Source organism: Mustela putorius, unplaced genomic scaffold, assembly GCF_011764305.1.
Source record: "Mustela putorius furo isolate JIRA1106 unplaced genomic scaffold, ASM1176430v1.1 tig00003972_pilon_pilon_pilon, whole genome shotgun sequence".
In the NCBI taxonomy this organism is placed as follows: Eukaryota; Metazoa; Chordata; class Mammalia; order Carnivora; family Mustelidae; genus Mustela; species Mustela putorius.
Window position 1 is genome coordinate 26,652,022 of NW_025422115.1, and position 15,657 is coordinate 26,667,678.

A 15,657-nucleotide genomic window follows, 5' to 3' on the forward strand; every position below is an offset into this window, starting at 1 on the left:
GACGCCTGGGAACAGACACTGGCTTACGGCGCACGGCGGGGCCGCGAGCTCTCGGTTTCGCAATGTTCCTGACCAGGATCCTCACATTTGCTTAAAGAAACGTATAGGACTGCATTTCGCTGATTTTGTGATGATTTCATTGGGGTTGGTATTCGTGGTTAGGATGGGGGTTAGGGTTAGGGTGGCCTTAGGGTTAGGGTCTCCCTGTCCTCGCCGGCACAGAGCCCGTCCTCCTCCAGTAACCACAGTGATCTTTCTGGAACATAATCTTCGGGCCTCTCTGTGGTTTGCTCCCCTCCTGCCCCCCTCCCAGCCTCACCTCTCCCACGGGGACCCCCCCCTCGGTGGGCACCCCGGAGTGTGGATTCCCACAGGTGCCTCAGGCTGGAACCCAAGCCTTTGCCTATGCTGTGCCTCTGCCAGGAGCACCGTTCCCTCCTCCTGCTTCCCGTCCGGCTTGTTTCCCCATTGGCTGAGCCGCGATTTGCCCCCTGATGACCTGCCTCATGCCTGCTGTGTGTATGTGAGCTTCCCCCCCAACTTAAATGTAGGGCTGCATGGGTTTCCAACCTTCTAAGCCTTAGGGTCCCCTTTGTAAGATGGGGTGATGGCCCCCATCTCTGGGAGCAGGAGGCAGGGAGACCCCAGGGGCAGACTCACTCAGGACAGGCTGGGAGAGTGACTGTTGCTTAAAACAGCCCAGAGCCTGCCCCCTTGAAGAAGGTGTACATGTTCATGGCCCCCAGCTCTGGGGTCCTGCTGCCAGCCTCTGGCAGTGAACCTTCTCATGCCCTGTCCCCTGTCCCTATAGCTTCCTGGACCTGTTCTTGCAGACAGTGGAGAAGCCCTCCATGGTGGGACACAGGGTCACCTACTACCTGCTGGCTGCCGGGTCCATGTGCCCCTCCAGGAGGGCTGAAAGATAGTGGTCTTCATGGTGAGACACAGGGTCTACATCTTCACTGACCAGCTTGCTGCCGGGTCCTTGTGTACCCACCAGGAGGGCTGGAAGGCGGTGGTCCTCCAGGTCTGTGGTGCTCCACACTGGCAGGATGTGTCCATGGAGCACATGGTGATGGTCAGCTGCTTCTACGAGCAGCACTTCCTCTGCGAGGTGGACGACTTGGTGTGCAGGTGTAGACCTGAAGTTCTGTGACCACATGGGTGTGGAGATCCTGTCCCCCGTCTTTGGCACCCTGTACCCCAGTTCCTACTGCGAAGCCTGCAAGGACTTTGGCTACGGATGCCAGCTAGAGTCCCAGGCCCACATCCCCAGGGATCAGGGCAACATTTACTACCTGGGGGCCTTTTTTAGGGTATTGGTGGTGGAGGTTCACTGACTGAACTTGGCCTGTCACCATGCAATGGGGGTCGACCTGCCCAATGGGATGGAGGCCATATGGCATGACAAGAGCCACCGAGCAGGTACCTGCTCAACCACAAGCTCACGAAGATGCTATCCCTGGAAGACCTGTGGGACCTGTAGTGGCTGGGTTGTGCCCTGGAGGACCTGTGGGACCTGTGGCTGCCACGCTGTCCCCTGGAGGACCTGTGGGACCTTCAGATGCTGGGCTGTCCCTGGAGGATCTGTGGGACCTGAAGCTGCTGGGCCACCCTCCCCCCAATCATGGAGAAGCTGAGATACATGGCTGTGCCCAAGAATCACCTGGACGCCAGGAACACATGAGGGGCTGCCCCCCTTTCCATCAGGAGATGCTGCCAGTGGAGCCATCAGAGCAGGTTCCTTTTTCTGTCTCCTTGAGGGAGACCGTGAGGCCCAAATGTCCAGGACCTCTGAACATCTGGGGCTGCACCTGCATATGAGATGTCAGCCTGGGGACACAAGTTTCTCTCTTTGTGGTCACTGCATTTTGATAACTTCTGGGTCCTTGGCAGCTGTGAATGGCTCCAGTTTTATGTCAGACATTTTTCTGTGTCAATGCTGAGCAATCATCTTTAAAAAGAACAGTCGAGAGAAAAGATTTCCTCCCTGGTTCTAAACAGACACATCTTGGTGGGGCTGGGAGTGGCCCTGCAGGCGCTGTGGAGTCAGAATGGGCCCTGGCTGGGTCTTCCCTCCCAGTCCCATGGGGCTTCAGGGTCGAGGGTGTGCCGAGCCACCTGCCAGACCCCCAGTCCCCTGACTGCCAGAAGCCTTGGCTGTGGCCGCTAGCTCATCCTCCAGGAGAATGGAACCCTCTGGGTTATATGTGGTTCCTGCCTTGGTTTTAAGTGGCTATTTCTGTGCTGGTATTTGTAATGGCTCCGCCGGGATGTGCATCCTGTTGGGACTCCTCAGTGCCCACCGGTGGGTTTGCACTTGTGCCCCCATCTGCCTGCACTGTGTCTTCGCAAGCATTCACTGAGTGCCTACTGTGAGCTCAGTCACCAACGAGGGTCAGAGTGTGAGAGTGAGAACTAAGATACAGGATCCCTGCTCTAGGGCCCTCCTGGGACTCATGATGACTCAGACCTCCTGACTCACTTCTTTCCTACTGTGGCGTACCAGACATATAACCGACTCTGTTAAGCACATTTCAGGGTCAGCTCAGTGACAATAAGTACATTCGCTCTTCTGGACCTGCCACCGCCATCCACTGCCATAACTTTGTCCTCACCCCAAACCGAACTCTACTCACCCTCACCCTAACCCTCCATCTCCCCTCCCCCGCCCTGGCACCCACTAGCTCCTTCCACCTCTATGAACCGGTGCTCTCCGTCCCTCACAAGTGGGGTCCTTCAGTATCAGTCCTTTGGGGACTGGCTTATTTCATGTAGCATAATGGCCTCAAGGCCTGTCCCCATGAGCCTGGAGCTGATCCACTTTTCCCCCAAAGGAGTGGCTCAGCCCTTTCCTGTCTACGCCGAGCCTCCTCAGTCCCCTCTGTCCCCCTCATCTTCCTTCTCAGCCTGAAAATGATCCCAACCGATCGGCAGCTTTGAAGACGTGTTCAGTTCAGATGCCAGGAATATCCCCCAGGGGTCTCAGGCCTCACTTACCCCATCTGCCATGTCAGGCACCTGCACTCCCCACCAGCTGGCGACCTGTTCCTCCCACAGGTGTCCCCATCTCAGGAGAGGGAAACACCAAGTCCAGACCTTTGGAGTCCTCTGTGACTTCTCGCTTGCCACCAACTCTCCCAGTGGTGAGGTGGCTGCCTTCAGATGCTCCTCAGTTACTCCTGTGCCTCTGGGGTCATCCTGGAACCCTGACCTGGCTGTTCTCAGACAGTTCATCCAGCGGTACCTGCACTTTCCGGGCAGGGGATTTGCTGGAATCCGCAGTGTGTCCTGCTGCCTCACCTTTTTGAAGGCACATTGTCTGGGCTGTCTGAGGACCCAAGACTGTGGGTCTGTGGCCTGGAGGGATCTAAGCAGAGCTGGTGGGATGCGAGGGCTGCAGGGCACCGAAGCATGTTTCAGAAAGCTTTCCACGGTCCCAGGCATCCTACTGTTTTTGAATCCAAGCCCTGAGATTTTTAAAATGCCAGCAGTGTTACAGTGTGGGCCAGAAAATCACGTCTCTGCACCCAACACCACCTAAACTATTGGCCCTTTTTTGTCACGAGCTGAATACAAAAGATTGGGAGTGGGAGCTTGAGGGGAAGTCCTGAGTCAGACTATGTGTTTGGGGCACAAAGGCCATCCAGACAAGCTAGTGCCAAGCCCGAGGAGGGGGTTTGTGTGGAGAGCCCAGCTGCAGACACTGCTGTCTCCTGATGCCTCCTCAGCCCACCCCAGTGCACCTGCTGCTGGGAGAGCCCCTGCCCCCTCCTCTCTGCGGAGGGCTCTCCTGCTCTCTCCTGCTCTGTGGCTCTCTCCTGCTCCAGTGGTGCCTCCTCCCCTGCCAGTCACTGCCAGCCTGCAGCATGGGAGGGTAGATACCCCGACGACCTCCAGCCCTGGGGACAGAGCCAGTGCGGGTGGGGTGTGGTCTTCCAGCTGGCTTGAGCGCCAGGCCCCCAAGGTGCTCACTCTCCTGGGGGCTCAGTGGACTGCGTCCTCCCTTAGGCTCCTTAGGCCCAAGCCGTCCCCTCCTCAGGGACCATTCTCGGCCCAGGCTCCACACGCTGGGATTCGGAGCAGGTCATCTGGACCTTCTGGACTCGTGCTTCCATGCCCATGACATGGGCATAGGCTGGCCTCACAGATTCGTCAGAGGAGACCCAGTGCAGGAAGATGCAGGCCACTACATGGGAGATGCCAAGTGACCCCAGAGGGAGCACCCAGGGCTTGCACAAAGCACCGGGCTCAAGGGACCCAGTGCAGGACCTGGGCACCAGGCCACAGGGCATGGGGAGTCCTGGTTAGGGAGGCCCTGGCGGGAGTAGGGGTCCATGGAAGTGTCCCAGAAGAGGCAGGAGACAAGGAAGGCAACAGGACCGAGCTTCCCCGGAGGCCGATGGAAGAGTCAGAGGCTCACACAGACCTTTGGGTAAACTCAGAGGCCCTGGAGATGTGGGCTGAAATGCTGTCATTTGGTCAGAAAAGTTGTGTTACAGACCCTCAGTTAACATTGAATGAGTTACTCTTTGTTGCTTCTAGGAATCAGTGTGTATGGGCCAGTAGAACTCACACTGCATGAAGTCTAGGATATATTTACTTTTCGTCATTTCTCAGGACTAGGTTTTTCTTGAGGAAATGCTAAGCATGTGTCTTTCCAACATTTTTTGGTGAAATGGGCCTCTGTTTTCAGGGGCAGATTCCTGGTGCTCATCACTGCTGCGAGCCCTGAGGACGACCCCTGTCACCTCCCACAGTGGATATGACCCCTTGGGTGAGGGGGGCGCACTGATGAAGCCCCAGTGCTCAGGACAGAGCAGGGACCCCAGGTCCTCCACTGAATGAGGGGGGACATGAGAGAGGCTGGGGGTGACGGAGGGCAGAGAGGGAGGGAGGGGGGGGGGGGGGGGAGCATGCAGTCAGGGAGGGCAGGGAGGGGTGGAGGGGAAGGAGAGAGGGGGAATGAGTGATGGAGTGAGGAAATGAGGGAGGGAGGGAGGGAGGGAGTGAAACCACAGAAGTCGGTCCACACATCAGGAGCCGGTATTCTGGGTGAGACCTGAGGGAATCACCGCTCAGGCCCCCGAGCCCTGGTGGCTTGGGGCTGGTCCATCTGTCCCCCCAGTGCTGACCTTCCTTGTCCTTGGCCCTCTGTCATCCTGGATCCTCTCTACGTCCTCCTTAAACTATTATGAATGTCCCCAGGAGCAGGGTGGCAGGAGTGGGGTCTCAGAGGGGCTGCCGCGATCCTGTGCCCCAGACAACACTGAGAAAGGAGCCCCAGGACATTGTGTCATGAGGACTGGGATGAGGATCCCCTCCATCTCCTTGGGCACGAACACTGTTCCATTCCCTGCTGTCTCACCACTGCTGTGCCCAATCCTACTGAAAACACATCCGTGGCCAACCGAGCCAGAGTTTCTGGGGGTGAGTCCCAGGCTGAGCCCTGCTAGGTGACAGGTGCACCTGTGGCCTGGGATGGGTGCCGCTCATGGTTGTCTCAGACAGGGGTGCCTGTCCGCCTTCTCTCCAGGGGCCCTGCATCGGACCTCTGCTTCCTCACGTTCTCCCCAGGGCTGCTGGTCCCCAGAACAGACACCTGCCAGTCTGAGGGTGACCAGCATTGCCTCCCCAGGGTTTCCTTGGCCTGAGTCCTTCCCCGGGAGCTCCTGCATCTCCTGACACATACTCCCTGTGTGCCTCTCCTCCCCCTTGAACTTGCACGTGTCTAGTCTCTGTCCCTGTGGGACCCAGTGACTTGGACCAGGAGGGCTTGGGCTCAGGGTCTCGTTTGGGGAAGGAGGTATCCTGCAACGATGTTCTGGGGTGTGGTGGCATAGCGTTGGGAATGCACTTCATGCTCATGACGTGTTCAAGGAAAACAAGAACTTTTATTTAAAATAAATAATACACGGCATAGAGGAGATGGACGGCGACGAGAACGGTGACTCCATACAGGAGAAGAAGAACACAAGGGGAGGGGATGAAACATTCTGGGGGGATGTCAGGTTCAGGGGATGGAACTGAAGGTATTTGTCTGGGGAGATCTCCCCACAGAGTTGTGGGCTCTGGATGCGGGTCTGGGAGTCCCGCAGGAGAAGGTGTTGGGGTAGGGGTTGGCCTGGGGCGAGGACAGGGTCAGCAGTAGTGGCCGGTGCAGGATCCAGAGCAGGAGCTGGGTCAGAGGCAGGAACAGGAGCACAGGCAAGGGCAGGGAAAGGAGCAGGAGCAAAGGAGAGGGACTGGGTCTGGGGCGGGAACAGGGGCCTATGCAGGGCCAGGGGAAGGGGCAGTGGTCCTGGCAGGGCCGGGGAAGGGATGGCGGCAGTTGAAGGGGAAGACGCAGGGGCAGGGCCTGTGTCTGGGGCAGGAACAGGGGCACAGGCAGGAAAAGTGGAGGCCTTCCTGGCAGGGGCAGGGGCAGGGGCAGGGACAGAGTCAGGGGCAGGGGCAGGGGCAGGGGCAAGAGCAGGGTTAAGACTTGGGTCTGGGGCAGGTGTAGGGGCAGGTGCAGGGGCAGGACCTGGGTCTGGGGCAGGTGCAGGGGCAGGTGCCGGGGCAGTGGCCCTGGCAGGGAAAGGCGAAGGCATAGGGGCAGGGGCAGGAGCTGGAGGGGGCAAGGGCAGGGGTGATGGCCTGGGGCGAGGTCAAGGGCAGGAGCTGGGTCTGGGGCAGGAACAGGGGCCCAGGGAGGGGTCGGGGAAGGGGTGGGACCAAGGGAGGACCTGGGTCAATGGCCAGAACAGGAGCCCAGGCAGGGGCAGGGGAAGTGAGAGTCGCTCTGGCAGGGGCAGGGGAAGGGGGAGCGGCAGGAGCAGGGGTGGGGGGGCCGGAGCAGGAGCCAGCTCTCCCTGGACAGCATCAGCATCTCCGTGGGCAGGCGCCCGGACACCTGTGGGCTCCCGGTCTCCTGCCGAAGTGACTCCAGACACCATGTGCCCCTCCGGAGTTGCTGAAGTTGGGAGTGGGTCTAGCTCCTTGGCTGGAGAAGCTGGGAGAGGAGAGAAGGTCACCCGCGGGCCTGCCTCTCCCTGTGGCTTTGCAGAGACAGAGCCCAGCCCGGGGCCTCCCGGAGAAGCCGCAGCCACGAAGGAACCCTCCTGGGGACATCTCCCCGACTGCAGTCCACCCCCTGGGTGCTCCGAGCCACGTCGAGGCTCCTGGCCCCACACTGGCCTGTGGGGGCTTCTCCCTGTGGGGCCCAGCACCGACCCCTCCCCACACAGCCATAGGCACCCCACCCCAGCCTTCTCACCCTCGGACTTGGCCTCTGTGCGCTCTGTGTCCAGGATCACAATCCAGTGGAGTACCATGGGCAGTGGTCTGGGAGGTACCGGAGGGCCTTCCCAGGACCAAGGACTCCGGGGTCAGGGAGGAGTGCGTGTCTTTCCCGCCTCCTTCCTAGTTCATCCGTGGCCTGCCAAGGCAGAGACGGGGAGTGTGCAAGAGGCGTCAGAGCCCTGCCCGGCCATACCCACCGTGCTCCTGCCCAGTGCCCCTGCTTCTCCCAGATCCCATGCAGACCTGTGCGTGCACAGCCCTGCACCTGGGTCAGTGATCTGTCCCTGCAGAGTCTCAGGATCAACCCTGGGCAGAAGGGTGCAGCCCCCACACTCCGTCCCACCTAGCCAGCCTTAACCTGGGGTGTGAACATGACCTGCCCACCAGACATCTGACCCCTCATCAGCCTGCTCCTGCTCCGGGCGTCTCCACCCCCGATGAGCTCTCCTTTCACACACACACACACACACACACACACACACACACACACGGAGGAGACCTAGGCCTACACGGTCGGTCAGAAGGTGTGGGGCTACCTGACTCTGAGCCTCCCGGTGTCACCTTTTGATTCTTTTTGCCAAAGGGCCAGAGGCCTCGGGGAAGCCTGACACGACCTGCCCAGTGAGGGGACGTGTTTTGGCGGGGCGAGCTCTCCTCTGCCTGCATCCTCTAGGCTTTGGTAGGCAGCAGCAGAACATATCGCTTCCTTCAGGATCTGCCCAGAAATGAGCTGGGCAGGGGGGTTTTTCTTTGGAATGTGGGTGCCTGGATACGTGGGTTCCAATTCCATTGGGCTGTGTCGTCAGGGAAGTGAGGTCACCACTGCCTGGGGGCTCCTTACCGGACTTCCTGCTCCCACCAGAGCTCCCTGAGGGTGCCCCTCCCCCAGCTGCTCAAGGATCCCCCTCCACCCCATGCCCTGTCCATCTAGTGACCCCCCACAGCCTCCCCACAGCCCCTGGGAGGCCTGGGTGCAGCTGTTGTCCCCGCTGGGAGGGCACAGAGCTGGGTTCAGACCGGGCTCCTGCTCCTGCCCAGGACTGTGACCCTGGACACACCCTGTGGCTCTCACACCTCCCCAGTCTCCCTGTCTGCACACTGGGGGGTGTTCTGGCTTCTACTTCTAGGGATTCCATCAGGGGTAGGACCCCTGCATACGTTCCATCCCCGCTCTCCCAGGAGGCTGGTGCACACACTTGCAATGCATGGGTGAGCCAGGGGCTGGGCAGGGGCATGGAACACAGCCCCGAGGGGCCTGGATCTGCTCTGGGATCCAGGCAAAGCGACCCTCCTCCTGCCTGGGTCCCATCACCTGTGGCAAGGTTGCAGTGCATGGATTCTGACCTTGGTGACACAGACTTCCTGGGGCTCCCATTAGGTTGAGGTCCAAGGGCCTCTGCGCCCATGTGCTGGCCAGCCCCCACAGGGGTCCCCGGGCATTCCTGAATCCGTCCTCCCAGGCTGGACGGCCCATGTGGCTGAGAAGGGGACACAATGTTTGGCTGCCATTTCCCAGCTGATGGAGGAAAGTCTGGGACTTCTCCTGGTTCCCTCTCTCCTGTGTTCAGTGTCTGTCTTTTGTCTCTGTATCTGTCTCTGTTTGTGTGTATCTCACAGGAGCAGGACCTGTGGGCTGCAGGGCTGAGGGGGAGAAACCTCCGAAGTCTCCCTTGTCCCTGTTTCCCTCTCCTGGGCTGGTGCTCGCTTCCTTGCTAAGTAAGGCCTTCTCACCCCGAGCAGAGCTCTGACTCTGGAACCTCTTCCCAGTGGGGACCCTGCGGCCGCAACAAGGAGGGTCCTTCCCTGGGTCCCCAGACCAGGGGTCCAGTGCTCTGCCGCATTCTGCAAGCCCACAAGGTCAGCCCCCCGAGCCCCCAGGCTGTCTTCTGCTCAGAAGGACCTCAAGGGAGTCCAAAGCATTTTCCCAAGACTGGGGAGCACAGTGGGTTAGGGACAGAGATTCAAGGCCAACAGGCTCTTCTGCAAGCCTGAGGGAGACTAGGGACACCCTGTCTCTATGGCCCCACTGATAGAAGAGGAAGGGGAGGCCTTCGGTGCTGTAGCCCTGTCCACACTGGGGGGGTGCCTCTTCCTACTTCCAGTAGTCCAGGGTTGTGATGGACACCAGGCCCCAGACCCTGTCCCCACCCAGTGCCCTGGCAATCAGCCTGTTCTGTCTCCCCTTGGCCATCAGCCTGTCCTGTCTCCCCTCCCCATGCTTTGGATCTCGGTCCTGGCCAGGAGCCCTGATGCCCCCGACCCCATGGCCCAGCTGTCTCCAACCTCTTACTTCTTTCCCCCTAGTTACCCACCATTTTCCCAGGGTGTCTCCCCCTCTGACCCCTTGCTGGGCAGAGCGGCTTGTGTGTGTGTGTGTGTGTCTGTGCATGCATGCGCTCCAACACATATGCCTCTATCTGTCTGGAGATGCCCGAGGTCATGTCCCCACATGGGATGGGGTGGGTAGCTCTCCCCAAGCATCTGAGAGGCTCTCACCCTCAAAGCAAACCTCATGGGAGGGTCAGGAATTGCCTAGGCCTGGAGCGAAGCTCTGCTCCTTGGACTCTGTACCTGTCTTTTGTCCTGGGCCAGTCGCTGCCTCTCTTGAGCCCAGGTTCCCAACTGTCCCTGAGGGTTGGACATGGAAATGCTTGAACCTGGCTGTTCCTCCAGGGGTAGGTGGAGGTGGAGGAAAGGTGCACCAGGCACACAGACCTCCATTCCGAGAGGGCCAGGTGTGCCTAGGAGACCTGCACACAGCACCTGTCCCCTGACCCAGCCTTGGGGTGGATGCGGACCCACCATGGCGCTGTCCCCGACTGGTCCCCCATGTTCCCTCATCACTGCCAGGTGCTTTGTGGCCCCGAAGTCTGCTGAGCACCAGAACCGTGCCTACCCTGGGAAGCAAGCCTCAGGGTGCAAGGCCAGGTCGCATGGACATCTGGGGATGCGAAAGTCACTGAATTCCCCCCCCACCCAGCTGGCCTGGAATTCAGACTCCATTACAGGGCCAGCTAAATGCGGGGTTGAGCCAGAGGACTTGGCAACATCAGTGGAGGCCAAGTCAGGGCAGGGAGATCAGTGGGCCCCTTCCAGTTCTCCTCCCCGCCTTCTGCTTGTCTTCCCTGGGACAGAGCTCTAGCCTGTCCCTGGATTCAGCCCTGGCTAGAGTCAGAGGGGTGGGAAGGAGGGCAGGCAGGAGGGGGTCACCACCAGGATGCCCAAGTGTGAGGGGGTTGTTACCGTAATGAGGGGCCCTGTGGACACGCATGGATTTTCAGCCCTTTTTAGACATGAGCTGTGGCCCCAGGACTCGGCCCCTGCCCCCTCCTTCACCTTCCATGAGGGCCGCATTTCCCCCAGCCCAGTCCTCGTCTGCAGCCAGACTTCCCTCCAGCCCCAGGAAATTCTGCTGCTCCAGGAGGCTTGAAACTCATTCCAAGCTGGAGCCGCGCCAGCCCTATGGGGCCTGATTTTAGGTCCTGGAGTCCCACAATGAGGAGAGGTTATGTGGCACAGGAGCAGGGAGAGGGCAGAATGGACTCTCCCTGGGTGCCATGGCTCCCTGGTCTGCACAGACCCTGTTGTGTGCTGGCCCCTAGGGCACCCATACTCCAGCTCCCAGGCAGGCTCTGGGAGAGAAACCAGAGTGTGGCTTGTGCTAGCTCAGACTGTCACTCTGTCCTATAGCTACAGCCTGTCCTGCCAGTTGGACTCCCTCTCCTAGTTGGTCAGCAACACCCTCAGAGCCAAGAACAGCCCATCATCCAGCTCAGGGGCCAGTGTGTGGCTGGGCAGGCAGGGGAGAGCTCTCCCTGGGCTCAGGGAATCCCTGGCTGGGCTAACGGTGGCTCGGGAGGGCTGGCCTTCCAGCCCCTCTGCTGAGCAGCCCTGTGACTGGAGTCATTTGCCTCCCCTCTCTGGGCCTCACTCTCTGCCTCTGTGCAATGCAGTGATCCCGAATGATCAGTCACTCCTGTGGCAGGAACATATGGGATGCTGATGATTGACCTGTTGTGGGCACAGAGTCTGGATTGCAGAGTGCTGCGGGGGATGGTGCACAGTGTTGCCAGTGAGCACCCCTCCTCCCAAAGCCATTCAACCCTTCCACGCAGCTGTCAGGCCCCTGAGAGACCACGTTCCTGACACCAGGTCCCTATGTGTGGCTCTTCCTCATCAATGGGACAGGGTGGGACCCTGGAACATGGAGTCATCTCCTCACACTGAGGGCAGGAGAGCAAGGAAGACTTTCCCTGGGGTTCCCCAAGGCCATGTAAGAGGGGAGGTGGCTGCTCCCAAGCAGTACATTGAAATTCTGCTTCTGTTAGAACCTGAGAACTGGGGTTTGGTTCTTTCACTTGCTGGGCTGACAAGACACACACGCTCTCCATGACTCCTTGAATGAAGAGCTCTCGCAGGGTCCTGGACATCCTGGACTTGGGAAGGGGGAGGGACCAGTCCTCTCTCTGGCTCCTGAAGAAGACCCGTCATCTCAAAGACAGGATTGTTTCTAGTCATGATCCTGAGCCAGAATGGGAGACAGCCCTTATGGCTCCTGACTCTGGGGCTGAGGGGTCCTTTCTCAGGTGCAGCAATGCCCACCGAAAGTGGGGGTTTCAGGAAGAACATATGCCTGGACCAGGTCCTGCCCCAGGGTGGTGGCTGCCTTCTCCAGCTCTGGAGAAAGAGGGATATCCTCTGCTTCTCTGGGCGTGGGGTCCTCTGACCCATGAGCAGGCACTGGAAGTTTTCCAGTCTGACTCTGGAAGTGCACCAGTGGGTCAATCACTATCCACACATGAACATGGACAACATGCTAAGGAAGTGCCAGAGGTGATCCTGTGCCAATGGCCTGTGGTCAGCGGGGCTGGTAGCTTCAGTGCCCTCCAGTGGGGCCCCTTTACCCTGGATGGGAATCCCCCTGAAGACTCTGTCTTCAGCGCTCTCTTCCTGCTGGTTTCAGGACTAAGGGTGAGACTGTGGTGTGGCTCAGAAGGCTCCACATCTGCCTCCCTCCTTTTGCATACATCACTGCTACCCAAGAAGCAGGGGCTGCTGCTCCCACACTGCCGCACACAAGGCTGACTTAAGGCATTCATTCCCTCCATGCCCAGCTGCTCTGGCTCTGTCACACACACAGTGGGCACAGCTTCCTTACCAGGCCAGGAGTCCCAGCGGAGCTCTCCCTTTCGCAGGATCAAGGTTCATATTCTTAGCCAGAGAAGGAAGCCCCATCTGTCCTCTGCTAGAGAAGGTGAATTCCTGGGTCAGGTGGACCTCAGGTGCCTGAGGACAGGGGGTCTCCTGCAGTTCCCCTGGAGAGAAGGGTGACGGACACCCCTGTCTGGGAGAATGGTGAGCAGCACCCTTCCTAGGCCACAGGTGCACCCATCACCTGGCAGTGCTTATACTCCGACTCACCCCTGGAAGCTCTGGCACAGTTTTTCATAGATGTATTTTTTAAAAGATTAATTTATTTATTTGATAGACAGATAACAAGTAGGTAGAGGGGCAGGGCAGGTGGGGGAGAATTAGGCTCCCTGCTGAGCAGAAAGCCCGATGTGGGGCTTGATCCCAGGACTCTGGGACCATGACCTGAGCTGAAGACAGAGGCTTTAACCCACTGAGCCACCCAGGTACCCCTCATAGATGTATTTTCAACAGAGTTCAACACAGCGGTGGTGGAGATAGCAGTGGAGTAAACAACGCCAGTGCCTGTGGAGGTGGATGGTGGCTCAGTTAAGCCACAGAGTCTTGATTTTGGCTCAGGATGTGGGATCGAGCCCAGTGTAGGGTGTGTGTTCAGTGCAGTTTGGGCTCATGATTCTCTCTTCCCCCTCCTGCCTGTCCCACCACTCATGCCCCACACACTCTCTCTCCGAAATAAATGAGTAAAATATAAAAATGGCATCGTACAGAATGTACTTTTAAAAAATTATAAAGAATTGAACATTGATTTTGCCATTTTTAGCATTTTCAGTATAAAGTTGGCAGTGTTAAGTGTGTTTACACTGCTGTGAAAAAGATCTTGAGAACATTTCATCTTACAATCTGAACTTCTGTTCCCATTGTTACTTGTTTTTCATGTAGAAAGCAAATTTATTTATTTATTATGCTTAGTTAGCCACATATAGTATATTAGATTTCAATGTAGTTTTCAATGATTCATTAGTTGTGTATAACACCCAGTGCTCATCACAACACATGCCCCTCTTCTTCTTCTTCTTCTTTTTTTTTTTTTTAAAGATTTTATTTATTTATTTGTCAGAGAGAAATCACAAGTAGATGGAGAGGCAGGCAGAGAGAGAGAGGGAAGCAGGCTCCCTGCTGAGCAGAGAGCCCAATGCGGAACTCGATCCCAGGACCCTGAGATCATGACCTGAGCCGAAGGCAGCGGCTTAACCCACTGAGCCACCAGGCGCCCCGACATGCCCTTCTTAATACCCATCACCGTGGTACCCCATTCCCCTCCCTTCTGTAAGCCTCTGTTTGGTTTCCAGAATCCAGAGTCTCTCATGTTTGTCTCCCTCTCTGATTTCTTCCCATTCAGTTTTCCCTCCTTCCCCTGTGGTCCTCCATGTTATTCCTTACGCTACTCGTATGAGTAAAACTGTATGATAGTTGTCTTTCTCTGGTTGACTTACTTCACTCAGCATAATCCCCTCCAGTTCTACTCATGTTGATGCAAATGGTGGGTATTCATCCTTTCTGATGGCGGGGTGATATTCCATCGTATATATGGACCATATATTCTTTATTCGTTTGTCTGTTGAAGGGCATCTCGACTCCTTCCACAGTTTGGTTATTGTGGACATCACTGCTATGAATATTGGGGTGCACATGTCCCTTATTTTCATTACACCTGTATGTTTCAGGTAAATACCCAGTAGTGCAATTGGTCGGTTGTAGGGTAGCTCTGTTTTTAATGTCTGAGGTACCTTCATACTGTTTTCCAAGGTGGCTGTACCAGCTGACACTCCCGCCAGGAGTGTAAGAGGGCTCCCCTTTCTCCACACTCTTGCCAATATTTGTTGTTTTCTGTCTTGTTAATTTTTGTCATTCTAACTGGTGTTAGAATGTGGTGGCATCTCATTGTGGTTTTGACATGAATTTCTCTGATGTGGAGCACTTTTTCATGTGTCTTTTGGCCATTTGTATGTCTTCTTTGGATAAGTGTCTGTTCATGTCTTCTGTCCATTTCTTGACTTGATTATTTTTTTTGGGGGGGTATTGAGTTTGATAAGTTCTTTTTTTTTTTTTAAAGAGTTTATTTATTTATTTGGCATAGAGAGATTACAAGTAGGCAGAGAGAGAGAGGAGGAAGCAGGCTCCCTGCTGAGCAGAGAGCCCGATGCGGGACTTGATCCCAGGACCCTGAGATCATGACCTGAGCCGAAGGCAGCGGCTTAACCCACTGAGCCACCCAGGCGCCCCTTGATAAGTTCTTTATAGATCTTGGATATGAGCCCTTTATCTGTAATGCCATTTGCAAATATCTTCTCCCATTCCATGGGTTGTTTCTTAGTTTTGTTGACTGTTTCCTTTGTTGTGCAGAAGCTTTTCATCTTGATGATGTCCCCCAAATTTATTTCTTTTCTTGTTTCTCTTGACTTTAGAGACATGTATTTTTCTTTTTAAGATTTTTATTTATTTATCAGACAAAGAAAGACACAGGGAGAGAGGGAACACAAGCAAGGGGAGTGGGAAAGGGAGAGGCAGGCCTCCTGCTGAACAGGGAATCTGATGTGGGGCTTGATCCCAGGAATCTGGGATCATGACCTGAGCTGAAAGCAGCAGACGTTTAATGACTGAGCCACCCAGGTGCCCCTAGAGACGTGTCTTTAAAGAAGTTGCTGTGGCTGAGGTCAAAGAGGTTACTGCCTATGTTCGCCTCTAAGATTTTGATAGATTCCTGTCTCACATTTTGAGTTTATCTTTGTGTATGGTGTAAAAGAATGGTCCAGTTTCATTCTTCTGCATGTGGATGTCCATTTTTCCCAACACCGTTTGTTTAAGAGACTGTTCTTTTTCCACTGTATATTCATTCCTGATTTGCCAAAGATGGGTTGACCATAGAGTTGAGGATCCATTTTTGGGTTTTCTAATCTGTCCCATAGATTTATAAGTCTGTTTTTTGTGCCAATACCATGCTGTCTTGATGCTCACGGCTTTGTAATACAGCTTGAAGTCGGGCTTCGTGATGTGATGATCCCAGCTTTGGTTTTCTTTTTCAACCTTTCCCTTGTTATGTGGAGTCTTTTCTGGTTCCTGTTTGTTCCAGCTCTTTGAAAAATGCCAATGGTATTTTGCTAGGAATGACACTGAACATGTAGATTGCCCTGGGCAGCATAGATATTTTAACAATGTTTATTC

At 56.3% G+C, this 15,657-nt stretch overlaps 1 pseudogene; it reads left to right on the plus strand.

Annotated features, from left to right (window-relative positions):
• Positions 1-934: 934 nt before the first annotated feature.
• LOC123389323 lies at positions 935-1,486 on the plus strand (annotated as a pseudogene).
• Positions 1,487-15,657: the final 14,171 nt, after the last annotated feature.